At 51.4% G+C, this 15,096-nt stretch overlaps 1 long non-coding RNA gene across 1 annotated transcript in view; it reads left to right on the top strand.

Annotated features, from left to right (window-relative positions):
- The first annotated feature begins 2,041 nt into the window (after positions 1-2,041).
- LOC149459182 (uncharacterized) overlaps positions 2,042-15,096 on the top strand; it is a 34,075-nt gene continuing 21,020 nt past the window's right edge. The window contains exons 1-2 of the long non-coding RNA XR_016313318.1: positions 2,042-2,142; positions 14,857-14,929. This is a non-coding gene — a long non-coding RNA (uncharacterized LOC149459182). The remainder of the gene's footprint in view (positions 2,143-14,856; positions 14,930-15,096) is intronic.

The raw sequence follows: 15,096 nt of genomic DNA, 5'->3' as shown, positions 1-15,096 counted from the left end.
CAATCTGGATCTCCCCAATGTGCCTAACATTGATGTCAGTGGGAAAATAATTCCTCATACATTGATGTCGGTTAAAATATAATGCCTGCTTGTACATGTGACTTACATCAATGTCACTGGGAATATAATGCTCTCAAGTTGCTGTAGATGGGAAAATAATTCCTGTTTCACTGGTGTCAGTGTGTTGCTACATAAGTGTACAGCCGGTGGGAAGGGGTTTATTTGGTGTGGATGGGAAACCTCACATTGGAAGGAAGATCACATGAAATCACCACACACTGACAGCACAGCAATGAAGAACTCCCTTTAACACGTGTGTGCGTGTGCGTGCGTGTATATAACAAGTTTACTGCTACTTTAAATTGGTAAAGATTGTAAAATAATGCCCTTTATACTGGTGTCAATGGGAAAACTATTCCCCACCAACATACCAGTGACAGTGTGCAAAAAAAAAAATAATTACATTGGTGTCAGTGGGAAAATAATTCCCCTTATGTGAGCATCCCTTTGGTAATATTTTTCACATACGTGGATGTCAGTGGAAAAATTGCCAGTAAGGCTACGTTCACACTAGCGTTGTGTGCAGGCAGAAGAGAGGCGTTTGGGAAGCGTTTTTACCGCTTCCCAAACGCCTCGGACAATTCTGCACATTGCAGCACATGGTGCTGTTCTAACGGGAGCATTAGCATCGAGGCAAAACAGACGTTGAAGCCTCCTATTCTAGTCTATGGTGCCGCTCCGCAAACGCGCGACTGGCATTTGCGGTGCGGTTGCGGGGTGTTTGCGGAGCGGTAATACCATTCAAACTTCATTATAGGCGTTTGTGGGGCATTTTTAATGCTCGGAAAACACCTAGCAACCGCCGCTAAACCGCGCATGCGGCATTTTCCGAGCGTTAAAAAACACTCCGCAAACGCCGGACCAACACATGCCAAACGCTATAGGGGCATTTGGCAAGCGTTGGTAAAACAGTCAAGTGTGAACGAGCCTTAAATTGGAGTCACAAATAATTTCCATTACACTGGTGTCATTAGGAAAATGATTTCTCTTTTCTTTTGCTAGTTCATCCTGGGACAAATCGGTTCAATCTCAGGACAAACTGATGCACCTGTCACCAAACACCAGGTTTTCTCTGGCCTGGTGGATCATCATTCAAGCTTTGTTGGGAAAATCCTTCCTATTGATCTCTTAAAAGATCCTCACAATGGAAGCAAGTCATGGGTTAGATTCCCTATGAAATTGTTATTGCGATCTGTGTTCCCCCTGGGGAGATTCACCTTCTATGTCCTGGTAACAGTAAGTGACATATAATGAGGGATTAAATGGAGTTAACTGTATCTATAGCCAAATCGTTTTCACTTTTGGATAGAGTAGAACAAATGTCTGCATTGGAGGACTTCTCTATTCCTTTTCTGGGAACAGCTTTACAATTTTACATTTCTCATAATGTTCTGCTTCAGTGACAACAGCCATCAAGAAAAATAGAGACTCTCCCCAGTGCGAAAAAAAAACAATAAAACACAACAGGGGCGCCGATCCTTCCCACTTAACCAAGAACAGAAAAAAAAGTTTTGGCTATGCATACAGGTTACGTGTTCTGGTGAGGAATGTCTACGAGGGAATTTCCTGGCAAAGGCTCCAGGAGGGTTAATGTTCTGATTTTGGTTGCAGGGATGGGACTGTGTTCGTGTTGGGGGGTGGTGAGGAGGCAGGGGTGTATCTGCCATGAGGCAAACAAGGCGTTTGTCTAGGGTGGCAGTTTACAGGGGGCGGCACGCCCCCCAGGCAGAAGGGACACTGTGTGTGTCAGCAACAGTGCTGCCATGGATGAGTGTACAGCCAAGCCGACACACAAGGAGGGTCACCCGGGCTAAGGGACTGGCTGCAGAGGAGAGAAGAGTGGTGGGCGGATCCCTGGTGTGCGCTCGGAGCGTGTGAGGGCGGGGCCCACTGTCAGTGTGCGCTGGGACGTGCAGGATGGCCAGAAGGTGCCAGCGGAGGAGAAAAAAGAAAAGAACGAGGTCAGGGTGTAGGAGCCCCCCGCTCTTTTGCAGCCGCCGCCGGAGATCCTGAGGGATATGGGACACAAGCGTCCCTCCTGGAGTGATCCTGACACTGTCTGGAGGAGCCCCTGCTGGACAGGTAAGAGCTTGGAGGACTGGTGCTTCCCCACTCCTGTCCCCCCGACACACAGCCCCCCACCACTTCCCTCCCCCGTACCATTGCCCCCTCTCTGTCACACTGCCCCCTGTAACGCTGCCCCCTCCTGTCACCCTTTCCCACACCTGTTCCACTTCCCCCCTCCTGTCCCCCCACATTGTCCCACTACCCCCCATCTGTCCCCACTGCCCCTCACCTGTCCCTCTGTGCTCCTCCTGTCCCACTACCCCTCACCTGTCCCTCTGCGCTCCTCCTGTCCCACTGCCCCGATGCTGTCCCATGCCTCCTGTCACGCTGCCCCCCACCTGTCCCTCTGCGCTCCTCCTGTCCCGCTGCCCCGATCCTGTCCCATGCCCCCTGTCACGCTGCCCCCCACCTGTCCCTCTGAGCTCCTCCTGTCCCACTGCCACTCACCTTTCCCTCTGCGCTCCTCCTTTCCCACTGCCCCTCACCTGTCCCTCTGCGCTCCTCCTGTCGCGCTGCCCCGATCCTGTCCCATGCCCCGTCATGCTGCCCCTCACCTGTCCCTCTGTGCTCCTCCTGTCCCACTGCCACTCACCTGTCCCTCTGCGCTCCTCCTGTCCCGCTGCCCCGATCCTGTTCCATGCCCCGTATCACGCTGGCCCCCACCTCTCCTTTTGAGCTCCTCCTGTCCCACTACCCCTCACCTGTCCTTCTGCGCTCCTCCTGTCCCTCTGCACTCCTCCTCCTGTCCCGATCCTGTCCCATGCCCCCCGTCACGCTGCCCCTCACCTGTCCCTCTGCGCTCCTCCTGTCTCACTGCCCCTCACCTGTTCCACTGCGCTCTTCCTGTCCCGCTGCCCCGATCCTGTCCCATGCCCCCCATCTGTCCCTCTGTGCTCCTCCTCCTGTCCCACTGCACTTCTCCTGTCCCTCTGCCCCCACCATGCTACCCCCCATCATGCTGCCCTCCCCCTGTCATGATGCCTCCCTCTTGTCCTGCTACCCTCCTACCTGTCTCGATGGCCTACTCCCCCTTCCTGCTGCCCCCCTCCTCTCCTGCTGCCCCCTTCCTGTCCTGCTGCCCCCCATCACGCTGACCCCCTCCTGTCCCACGACCCCCCCCTGCCATGTCACACTGCCCTCCATCATGCTCTTGTACTGAAGAGGTGGATCTTAAACAGCAAGGGGAGAGATAAATGTAGATGGGGGGTGCTCAATTTTAGTCTTGCCTAGGGCAGCAAAAAAGTAAAATACACTACTGTGCGGAGGGTCGATGCTGGGACTGCAGGGATGGGTCAGTATGTGGGGACTGCAGGGATGGGTCAGTATGTGGGGATTGCAGGGATGGGTCAGTATGTGGGGATTGCAGGGAAGGTTCAGTATGTGGGCATTGCAGGGATGGGTCAGTATGTGGGGACTGCAGGGATGGGTCAGTATGTGGGGATTGCAGGGATGGGTCAGTATGTGGGGACTGCAGGGATGGGTCAGTATGTGGGGATTGCAGGGATGGGTCAGTATGTGGGGATTGCAGGGATGGGTCAGTATGTGGGGATTGCAGGGAAGGTTCAGTATGTGGGCATTGCAGGGATGGGTCAGTATGTGGGGATTGCAGGGATGGGTCAGTATGTGGGGATAGCAGGGATGGGTCAGTATGTGGGGATCGCAGGGATGGGTCAGTATGTGGGGATCGCAGGGATGGGTCAGTATGTGGGGATCGCAGGGAAGGGTCAGTATGTGGGGATCGCAGGGATGGGTCAGTATGTGGGGACTGCAGGGATGGGTCAGTATTTGGGGATTGCAGGGATGGGTCAGTATGTGGGGATTGCAGGGATGGGTCAGTATGTGGGGATTGCAGGGATGGGTCAGTATGTGGTGGATGGGAGAGTGAGGCAGTGTTGGGTTGGTGAGGAGGATCAGTGCTGGGATTGCAGAGATGGGTCAGTATGTGGGGATTGCAGGGATGGGTCAGTATGTGGGGATTGCAGGGATGGGTCAGTATGTGGGGATTGCAGGGAAGGGTCAGTATGTGGGCATTGCAGGGATGGGTCAGTATGTGGGGATCGCAGGGATGGGTCAGTATGTGGGGATCGCAGGGATGGGTCAGTATGTGGGGATCGCAGGGATGGGTCAGTATGTGGGGATCGCAGGGATGGGTCAGTATGTGGTGGATGGGAGGATGGGTCAGTATGTGGGGATTGCAGGGATGGGTCAGTATGTGGTGGATGGGAGGATGGGTCAGTATGTGGGGATTGCAGGGATGGGTCAGTATGTGGGGATTGCAGGGAAGGGTCAGTATGTGGGGATTGCAGGGATGGGTCAGTATGTGGGGATCGCAGGGATGGGTCAGTATGTGGGGATCGCAGGGAAGGGTCAGTATGTGGGGATCGCAGGGATGGGTCAGTATGTGGGGATTGCAGGGATGGGTCAGTATGTGGGGATTGCAGGGAAGGGTCAGTATGTGGGGATCGCAGGGAAGGGTCAGTATGTGGGGATCGCAGGGAAGGGTCAGTATGTGGGGATCGCAGGGATGGGTCAGTATGTGGGGATCGCAAGGAATGGGTCAGTATGTGGTGGATGGGAGGATGGGTCAGTATGTGGGGATTGCAGGGATGGGTCAGTATGTGGGGATCGCAGGGATGGGTCAGTATGTGGGGATCGCAGGGATGGGTCAGTATGTGGGGATCGCAGGGAAGTGTCAGTATGTGGGGATTGCAGGGATGGGTCAGTATGTGGTGGATGGGAGGATGGGTCAGTATGTGGGGATTGCAGGGATGGGTCGGTATGTGGGGATTGCAGGGATGGGTCGGTATGTGGGGATTGCAGGGATGGGTCGGTATGTGGGGATTGCAGGGATGGGTCAGTATGTGGGGATTGCAGGGATGGGTCAGTATGTGGGGATCGCAGGGATGGGTCAGTATGTGGGGATCGCAGGGATGGGTCAGTATGTGGGGATCGCAGGGATGGGTCAGTATGTGGTGGATGGGAGGATGGGTCAGTGTTGTCTGTGATGGATACTACCAGCACTGATCTCCTGCCACTTCCAGCTCATACATGGGTATGGGGAGCCCTCTCTGTATATGGGTGACACACCATTCCTTCCCCAGTGAGGACCCCTTTGCTCCCATCCTCACCCACCTACCTGTCTTCTGGATGAAGTACTGACAGCGCCTGCTGCTCACTGCACCCATCATCTGATACTTCATGTCCGTCCCCTCGCCCTTCACTTGCCGACATCGTTCCGCCACCTCTACGCATTTGGTGTCCATGTTGGCGGCTCACGGCTCTTCCACTATGAGGCTGACGGTACTTCACGTCCAATCAGATTGCCAGCATGGGGGAGGGGCTCTGTAAGACATAAACGGTGAGTTGTATGAGGATCCGCCATCGTTAGCGCCCACCCAAGCAATCATTTGACCATCCTGGTGTGGGGCGAAAGTCAGAAATGATTGAAGAGCGATCTCCACCAATCTGATCTGACAATGTGTGCTGTGCTCATACAATCCTCCACAATTTGACCTTTCTATTACATCCTAGACCACCTAGTAATGGCGGCTGTATTGTAGGCAGGTTCCCTTAATGGGACCTGGGGGTCAGAGGTCACTGGCAATCTGCAGAGGCCGGCTCCCTGCTTTGAATCTGCAGCATAGAGGTGACCCCTCTGATAAAGAACACAGACTGCCCGGACCCTCAGCCATTTGTTATCTGATTGACCGATATGAAGCCGCCTCTACCCCTTACATGGACTGTTCCCATCGGAGTGCCCCGTTACATGCATTGATCCCATCGGAGTGCCCCTTTACATTGACTGTTCCCATCGGAGTGCCCCTTTACATGGACTGTTCACATCGGAGTGCCCCCTTTACATGGACTGTTCCCATTGGAGTGTCCCCTTACATGCACTGATCCCATCGGAGTGCCCACTTTACATGGACTGTTCCCATGGGAGTGCCCCCTTACATGGACTGTTCCCATCGGAGTGCCCCCTTACATGGACTGTTCCCATGGGAGTGCCCCCTTACATGCACTGATCCCATCGGAGTGCCCCCCTTACATGGACTGTTCCCATCGGAGTGCCCCTTTACATGCACTGATCCCATCGGAGTGCCCCTTTACATGGACTGTTCCCATCAAAGTGTCCCCTTACATGCACTGATCCCATCGGAGTGCCCCCTTTACATGGACTGTTCACATCGGAGTGCCCCCTTTACATGGACTGTTTCCATCGTAGTGTCCCCTTACATGCACTGATCCCATCGGCTTGCCCCCTTACATTCACTGATCCCATCGAAGTGCCCCCTTTACATGGACTGTTCCCATCGGAGTGTCCCCTTACATGCACTGATCCCATCGGAGTTCCCCCTTACATGCACTGATCCCATCGGAGTGCCCCCTTACATGGACTGTTCCCATCGGAGTGCCCCCTTACATGGACTGTTCCCATCGGAGTGCCCCCTTACATGCACTGATCCCATCGGAGTGCCCCCCTTACATGGACTGTTCCCATCGGAGTGCCCCCTTACATGCACTGATCCCATCGGAGTGCCCCTTTACATGGACTGTTCCCATCGGAGTGCCCCCTTACATGGACTGTTCCCATCGGAGTGCCCCCTAACATGCAGTGTTCTCATCGGAGTGCCCCCTTACATGCAGTGTTCTCATCGTATTGCCCCCTCACATGCACTGATCCCATCGGAGTGCCCCCTCACATGCACTGATCCCATCGGAGTGCCCCCTCACATGCACTGATCCCATCGGAGTGCCCCCTCACATGCACTGATCCCATCGGAGTGTCCCATTACATGGACTGTTCCCATCGGAGTGCCCCATTACATGGACTGTTCCCATCGGAGTGCCCCCTTACATGGACTGTTCCCATCGGAGTGCCCCCTTACATGGACTGTTCCCATCGGAGTGCCCCCTTTACATGCACTGATTCCATCGGAGTGCCCCTTACATGGACTGATCCCATCGGAGTGCCCCCTTACATGTACTGTTCCCATCGGAGTGCCCCCTTACATGGACTGTTCCCATCGGAGTGCCCCCTTACATGGACTGTTCCCATCGGAGTGCCCCATTACATGCACTGTTCCCATCGGAGTGCCCCCTTACATGGACTGTTCCCATCGGAGTGCCCCTTTACATGGACTGATCCCATCGGAGTGCCCCCTTACATGGACTGTTTCCATCGGAGTGCCCCCTTACATGGACTGTTCCCATCGGAGTGCCCCTTTACATGGACTGTTCCCATCACCATCAGCACCGTGCAGGCAGCTGCTCCAAGCACAGCGCCGGTCTCCTAGCAACCGATGTAAACACTACAGAACAGATCACACACATTTCTTTTTCACGCTCCTCAGCTCCGCCTCCTAGCTGCTCAAAGTTGCTCCGCCCCTTTCTTACTGCATCATTGGAGGGAGGAGACTAGACTGAGGCGGGGCTCTATTCAGACAAGCTGGCTGCAGAATTTGAGAGGAAACACATTACCTGCACTCCGCCCCTTTTTTAATGAACTTTAATGAACTAACAAATATTCAGAGGCTAAAGAGTGGAGCTCCACTAGACAGGAAACATGTGACCTCCAAAATGGAGTTCCATTCTGCAGCCAGACTTCTCAGTTTCTGTACAAATCTACACAGGAAATATGTGACATCCACTTCATTGAGCTGCGGTTGTTGGTTGTTTATTGAATTAAAGTTCAATAAACAAAAAGAAAAAAAAGGAGACCTGAACTAAAGATGGAGTGCAGGCCACATGTCCTATCTAGAGTGGAGCTCCATTTTGCTGCTAGGCCCCTCCCCTCCACTCATCTCCTGGAAGGCACAGCGTCGGTCTCCTAGCAACCTATGTAGTCTACGATCCTACCCGCGCGCTCCTCAGCCCCGCCTCCTGGCTAATCGTACCGCAGCGCCCCCTTTGGACGTTTCCAAAGGGGGAGGAGTCTAGACTGTGAGGAAGCTCTGCTCAGAAAGCAAGGACACTCTGGAGAGGACCGTCCAATCATCTCTGGGACAGACTGGGGGGGGGGGGGGGGCGGTGACATAAAGGGACACTCCGATGAGAACAATACATGCATGGGGCACTCCGATGAGAACAGTCCATGTAAAGGGGGCACTCCGATGGGATCAGTCCATGTGAGGGGGCACTCCGATGGGAACAGTCCATGTGAGGGGGCACTCCGATGGGAACAGTCCATGTGAGGGGGCACTCCGATGGGATCAGTCCATGTGAGGGGGCACTCCGATGGGATCAGTCCATGTGAGGGGGCACTCCGATGGGAACAGTCCATGTGAGGGGGCACTCCAATGGGAACACTGCATGTAAAGGGCCAAACCGATGGGAACGCTGCATGTAAGGGGGCACTCCGATGAGAACACTGCATGTTAGGGGGCACTCTGATGGGAACAGTCCATGTAAAGGGGGCACTCCGATGGGATCAGTCCATGTGAGGGGGCACTCCGATGGGAACAGTCCATGTGAGGGGGCACTCCGATGGGATCAGTCCATGTGAGGGGGCACTCCGATGGGAACAGTCCATGTGAGGGGGCACTCCAATGGGAACACTGCATGTAAAGGGGCAATCCGATGGGAACACTGCATGTAAGGGGGCACTCCGATGAGAACACTGCATGTTAGGGGGCACTCCGATGGGAACAGTCCATGTAAGGGGGCACTACGATGGGAACAGTCTTTGTAAGAGGGCACTCCGATGGGAACAGTCCATGTAAGGGGGCACTCCGATGGGAACAGTCCTTGTAAGGGGGCACTCCGATGGGAACAGTCCTTGTAAGGGGGCACTCCGATGGGAACAGTCCATGTAAGGGGGCACTCCGATGGGATCAGTCCGGGGTGGGAAAGGGGGGGCTATGGGAACACTGCATGTAAAGGGGCAATCCGATGGGAACACTGCATGTAAGGGGGCACTCCGATGAGAACACTGCATGTTAGGGGGCACTCCGATGGGAACAGTCTTTGTAAGAGGGCACTCCGATGGAAACACTGCATGTAAGGGGACACTCCGATGAGAACACTGCATGTTAGGGGGCACTCTGATGGGAACAGTCCATGTAAGGGGGCACTCCTATGGGAACAGTCCATGTGAGGGGGCACTCCTATGGGATCAGTCCATGTGAGGGGGCACTCCGATGGGAACAGTCCATGTAAGGGGGCACTCCGATGGGTTCAGTCCGGGGGGGGAAGGGGGGGCAGGTGACATAAAGGGACACTCCGATGAGAACAATACATGCATGGGGCACTCCGATTAGAACAGTCCATGTAAAGGGGGCACTCCGATGGGATCAGTCCATGTGAGGGGGCACTCCGATGGGAACAGTCCATGTGAGGGGGCACTCCGATGGGATTAGTCCATGTGAGGGGGCACTCCGATGGGAACAGTCCATGTGAGGGGGCACTCCGATGGGAACAGTCCATGTAAGGGGGCACTCCGATGGGATCAGTCCATGTAAGGGGGCACTCCGATGGGATCAGTCCATGTAAGGGGGCACTCCGATGGGATCAGTCCATGTAAGGGGGCACTCCGATGGGAACACTGCATGTAAGGGGACACTCCGATGAGAACACTGCATGTTAGGGGGCACTCTGATGGGAACAGTTCATGTAAGGGGGCACTCCGATGGGAACAGTCCATGTAAGGGGGCACTCCGATGGGAACACTGCATGTAAGGGGGCACTCCGATGGGAACAGTCCATGTAAGGTGGCACTTTGATGGGAACAGTCCAAGTAAGGGGGCACTCCGATGGGAACAGTCCTTGTAAGGGGGCATTCTGATGGGAACAGTCCATGTAAGGGGGCACCCAGATGGGAATAGTCCATGTAAGGGGGCACTCCGATGGGATCAGTCCATGTAAGGGGGCACTCCGATGGGAACACTGCACTTAAGGGGACACTCCGATGAGAACACTGCATGTAAGGGGGCACTCCAATGGGAACAGTCCATGTAAGGGGGCACTCCGATGGGAACAGTCCATGTAAGGTGGCACTCCGATGGGAACAGTCCATGTAAGGGGGCACTCCGATGGGAACGTTCCATGTAAGGGGGCTCTCCGATGGGAACAGTGCATGTAAGGGGGCTTTCCGATGGGAACAGTCCATGTAAGGGGGCACTCCGATGGGAACAGTCCATGTAAGGGGGCACTCCGATGGGAACAGTCCTTGTAAGGGGGCATTCTGATGGGAACAGTCCATGTAAGGGGGCACTCCGATGGGATCAGTCCATGTAAGGGAGCATTCCGATAGGATCAGTCCATGTAAGTGGTGACTCCGATGGGAACACTGCATGTAAGGGGGCACTCCGATGAGAACACTGCATGTTAGGGGGCACTCCGATGGGAACAGTTCATGTAAGGGGGCACTCCGATGGGAACAGTCTATGTAAGGGGGCACTTTGATGGGAACAGTCCATGTAAGGGGGCACTCCGATGGGAACAGTCCATGTAAGGGGGCACTCCGATGGGAACAGTCCATGTAAGGGGGCACTCCGATGGGAACAGTCCATGTAAGGGGGCTCTCCGATGGGAACAGTCCATGTAAGGGGGCTCTCCAATGGGAACAGTCCATATAAGGGGGCACTCTGATGGGAACAGGTCATGTAAGGGGGCACTCTGATGGGAACAGTCCACGTAAGGGGCACTCTGATGGGAACAGTCCATTAAAGGGGGCTCTCTGATGGGAACAGTTCATGTAAGGGGGCACTCTGATGGGAACAATCCATGTAAAGGGGTTCTCTGATGGGAACAGTCCATGTGAGTGCGTACTGAGATTAGGATAGTCCATATAAGGGGGCACTCCGATGAGGACAACTGATGTAAGGAGGAACTGTATTGGGGACTCTGATATAAAAGGGCACTCTGATGGGGTTAATCCAGGTAAGGGAGACTCTGTAGGGACATCTGGTGTAAGAGGAACTTTGATGAGGACTCCTGATATAAGGAACCACCATGATGGGGACAGTCCATGTAAAGGGGCACTCCAAAAGGAACAGACCTTGTAAGGGGGCACTCGGATGGAGACAGCCCATGTAAAGGGGCACTCCACTAAGGACAGTCCATGAAATGGGAATTCTGATGAGGACAACTGATTTAAGGGTACACTTGGAGAATCTGATATAAAGAGGGCCTTTGTGGATTACTCCTGATAAAAGACGGAACTCCGATGGGGACAATCCATGTAAGGGGGACTGTGATAAGGATGTCTGATGTAAGGGGGACCTTAATGAGGACTTCTGATATAATGGGGCGCAGTGATGGGGAGACCTGATATAATGGAGCACAGTGATGGGGAGACCTGATATAAGGGGCACAGTGATGGGGAGACCTGATATAACGGGGCGCAGTGATGAGGAGACCTGATATAATGGGACGCAGTGATGGGGAGACCTGATATAATGGGGCGCAGTGATGGGGAGACCTGAGATAATGGGACGCAGTGATGGGGAGACCTGATATAATGGGGCGCAGTGATGGGGAGACCCGATATAAGGGGCGCAGTGATGGGGAGACCCGATATAATGGGGCGCAGTGATGGGGAGACCCGATATAAGGGGTGCAGTGATGGGGAGACCCGATATAATGGGGCGCAGTGATGGGGAGACCCGATATAATGGGGCGCAGCGATGGGGAGACCCGATATAATGGGGCGCAGCGATGGGGAGACCCGATATAATGGGGCGCAGCGATGGGGAGACCCGATATAATGGGGCACAGTGATGGGGAGACCTGATATAATGGGGCGCAGAGATGAGGAGACCTGATATAATGGGGCACAGTGATGGGGAGACCTGATATAATGGGGCACACTAATGGGGAGACCTGATATAAGGGGGCACAGTGATGGGGAGACCTGATATAATGGGGCACAGTGATGGGTAGACCTGATATAATGGGGCGCAGTGATGGGGAGACCTGATATAATGGGGCACAGTGATGGGGAGACCTGATATAATGGGGCACAGTGATGGGGAGACCTGATACAATGGGGAGCAGTGATGGGGAGACCTGATATAATGGGGCACAGTGATGGGGAGACCTGATATAAGGGGGCACAGTGATGAGGAGACCTGATATAATGGGGCGCAGTGATGGGGAGACCTGATATAAGGGGTGTTGGTTCTGTTTATTCATCCTAATGACAGTCTAATACAGACTAGTGGATCCCGGGTCATGTCTGGTGGGACAGAAGTGTGAAGAGGGAATACTGGTTCTCTGTGTCTCTAGCGCACAGTGTGAACAGCTGTCAGTCACTCACACACAATGGTGACATCATGGCCCCTCTGACTTTTTTTAATCTTTTATTATCTACAGAAATGGTACATATCATACATAACTATATGATACAGCCTGTCACCAACATTACCACAGCCCCCCGTAATATCAATGTATAAATCTGTGTCCCCCTATAACATTGTTTTCTTATCAGAAGGCTGATGTCTGGAAGATGTTGGAACTAAGTATCCGATATGTGAAGGGGGAACTTTCTGGCCACGATTCTTCAGATTACACTGTTCAACAGGTAAAAAGTTTTGGGCATAAAATTAGCTAATCTTACATAATTTTGGGGTGCTGAAAACGAAAATGACCCTAAAAAATGTTGATTGGCTCTAGTTTCCATGATATATTCACCCATCTAATGACGTAAGCCATTCAAAATTATGATGCAACTTCAGCTGCATATTGCGCAATTGATACTGGTGACCAATAGAAAATTGCATGTATACTGAGATGATGCAATATTAGCCTTTAATTGCATCACTTCACTGCATAAAAGCTGCAGTATCTGTAGCTGATTGTAGTTCGACAGCGTCTTTACATTTCGTTTTATGCTTATATAGGCTACTCAGTAATGCCTCGAACTTGTGTGAATAAAGCAGATAATTTCTGCTATATCTGCGGTGAAATAACTTTTATCTCACAAAAAAGGAGGATAACAGGAATGATTAAGAAAGCCTCCAACTTGTATTTTGGCTGCAAGATAGGAGACCAGGACAAGAGCTGGGCACCACATATATGCTGCAATTCTTGTGGGACGGCACTGGAGCAATGGTTAAATGCAAAAAAAGGCATCTATGCCTTTCGCTGTGCCAATGATTTGGAGAGAGCCAACAGATCATGTTAGTAATTGTTACTTTTGTATGGTGCCTCCAATTGTAAAAGGGCTAAGTAAGAAGAAAAAGTTATCTGTGCACTATCCAAATATTCCATCGGCAATACGTCCAGTTCCTCATGGAGAGGGGCTACCAATTCCTAAAGCACCAGAATCCTTCGTGGTTGAGTCAAGTGAGGAAGAACCTGAAGCGTGTAGTCACGTGCAGTTGTAAGAGATAGCCCTTTCCTCGAATACAAGAGAAAAGCCAAGAGAAGCAAAACCGACACAAACTGAAGACAAAACTAGTGAGAATCCTAAGTATTAAAATGATTCAACTTAGCTTATGGCTATAATTTTTCTTGGTAATCCTATGCAATATATTATGCCATTTAGGCTTTGTTATGTAGTCAATATCACTTGCTTTATATTTGTGGAAAGACATCTATCTATATAATTATTGTGCATTATGTAGTCATTACGCCTATAGTAGAAAACTTTCCGTTTACAGAAAAACTAGAGCCAATTGACAAATTTCATTGTTATATTTGAACTCAGAATGTGAAATTCATTAAGAAATGGATCCTTTTGTTTCCAAAACTGGCAAAAAATAAAAATTTGTTGAACAGTGTTATAATCCAAACGAGTCCACCGAAATCATTATCAACACATTAGTGAAAGTGTCTCGGTGAATTCATAAGGAAATCTGTAGCATCATAAAATGTAATACAACAAAATAAAACCAAGGGGTGACTCTATTATTCATCAATAGACTGTCCACTTTGCAATTGCAGTTGCTCCACAGCTTACTAAATACGGGGAAGCACTGCTGACATCCATCACCCCATTGAGTGCGAGAACAAATGTTGTTCTTTTTCATGTTCATGCATGTGATTGGGTATTCTTTACCAGCTGCAGCTTTATTTCATTTACTAAGCTCTGGAGCAATAGAACTTGCAAAGTGCACATGCTATTTAACTTTAGTAAATCAACCCCAACGTGTCCATGTTTTGTTCAGTTCTTCTCCTTCACGTTGTATTTTAGAGAAGAAACATTGATCAAAGAAAAGGAGATATGTAGAGACATTACAGGTGATCATTGCTGACCACTGCATCACCCACCATAAGAGAACAGCAACAACCATGTCAAGTCTGTTCTCTGTTTTGTGAATGAAAAGGGTTGTTCTTATGTAGATCTTAGTAAACAAGTCTGGAGAGGAAGATGGCAGGTTCTAGGATGAGGCTTATTACAATCAGGCATCTAACACTAAGAATACGATGACTAGCATGGAGTAGGTTAGCGTAGTGTAGTTTAGTGTAGGTCCTGCCCTGAAAGAGTCTACCTTGTCGTGGTGGGCAGGCTTGTCATCTTTTGGTTACAAATGTCAAAACTGGAGAAAGAATGTATTGTCTCTGGGCAGTTTCATTTTTGACCATGGGATTCAACTAAAAGACTCCTAGATTTCATATAGACAGACCAGAAAAAAATAGTTATATGTCTATAGAGAAAAAAAGATGCAGACAGTAATCTGTACAAACTATTTTAAAGTGGCTTTGTATGTTATCAGCATTTTTAATGTTACACGTTTATTCCTTCTATTTCATGCCGGCAACATTTCTCTGATCTAATGTTTACAGGGGTATACTCTCTGGCCACGACACGACTCTGGAGATTTCTCTGCTGACCCACGGATGTTGATCAGGTGTCCAGGTAGGGTGGTGGATTTCTCTTTGGGTCCTCATGCTATTAGGTCTGCTGTCATAGGACTGCCTTGGTCATTCTTCTCCTCTGATCAGTCCTCAGTGTTACCAACATAGAAATAATGCTTGTAATAGTGTATTAGCACAGGTTTTTTAAGCGGAGAGTAGACACTCTTC

The sequence above is a fragment of the Staurois parvus genome, unplaced genomic scaffold (assembly GCF_062004578.1).
Source record: "Staurois parvus isolate SC_StPar_1 unplaced genomic scaffold, SC_StPar_1.0 ptg000270l, whole genome shotgun sequence".
Classification (NCBI taxonomy): domain Eukaryota; kingdom Metazoa; phylum Chordata; class Amphibia; order Anura; family Ranidae; genus Staurois; species Staurois parvus.
Note: the sequence above shows the minus strand (reverse complement) of the source record. Positions and strands in the feature narration are given on the sequence as shown.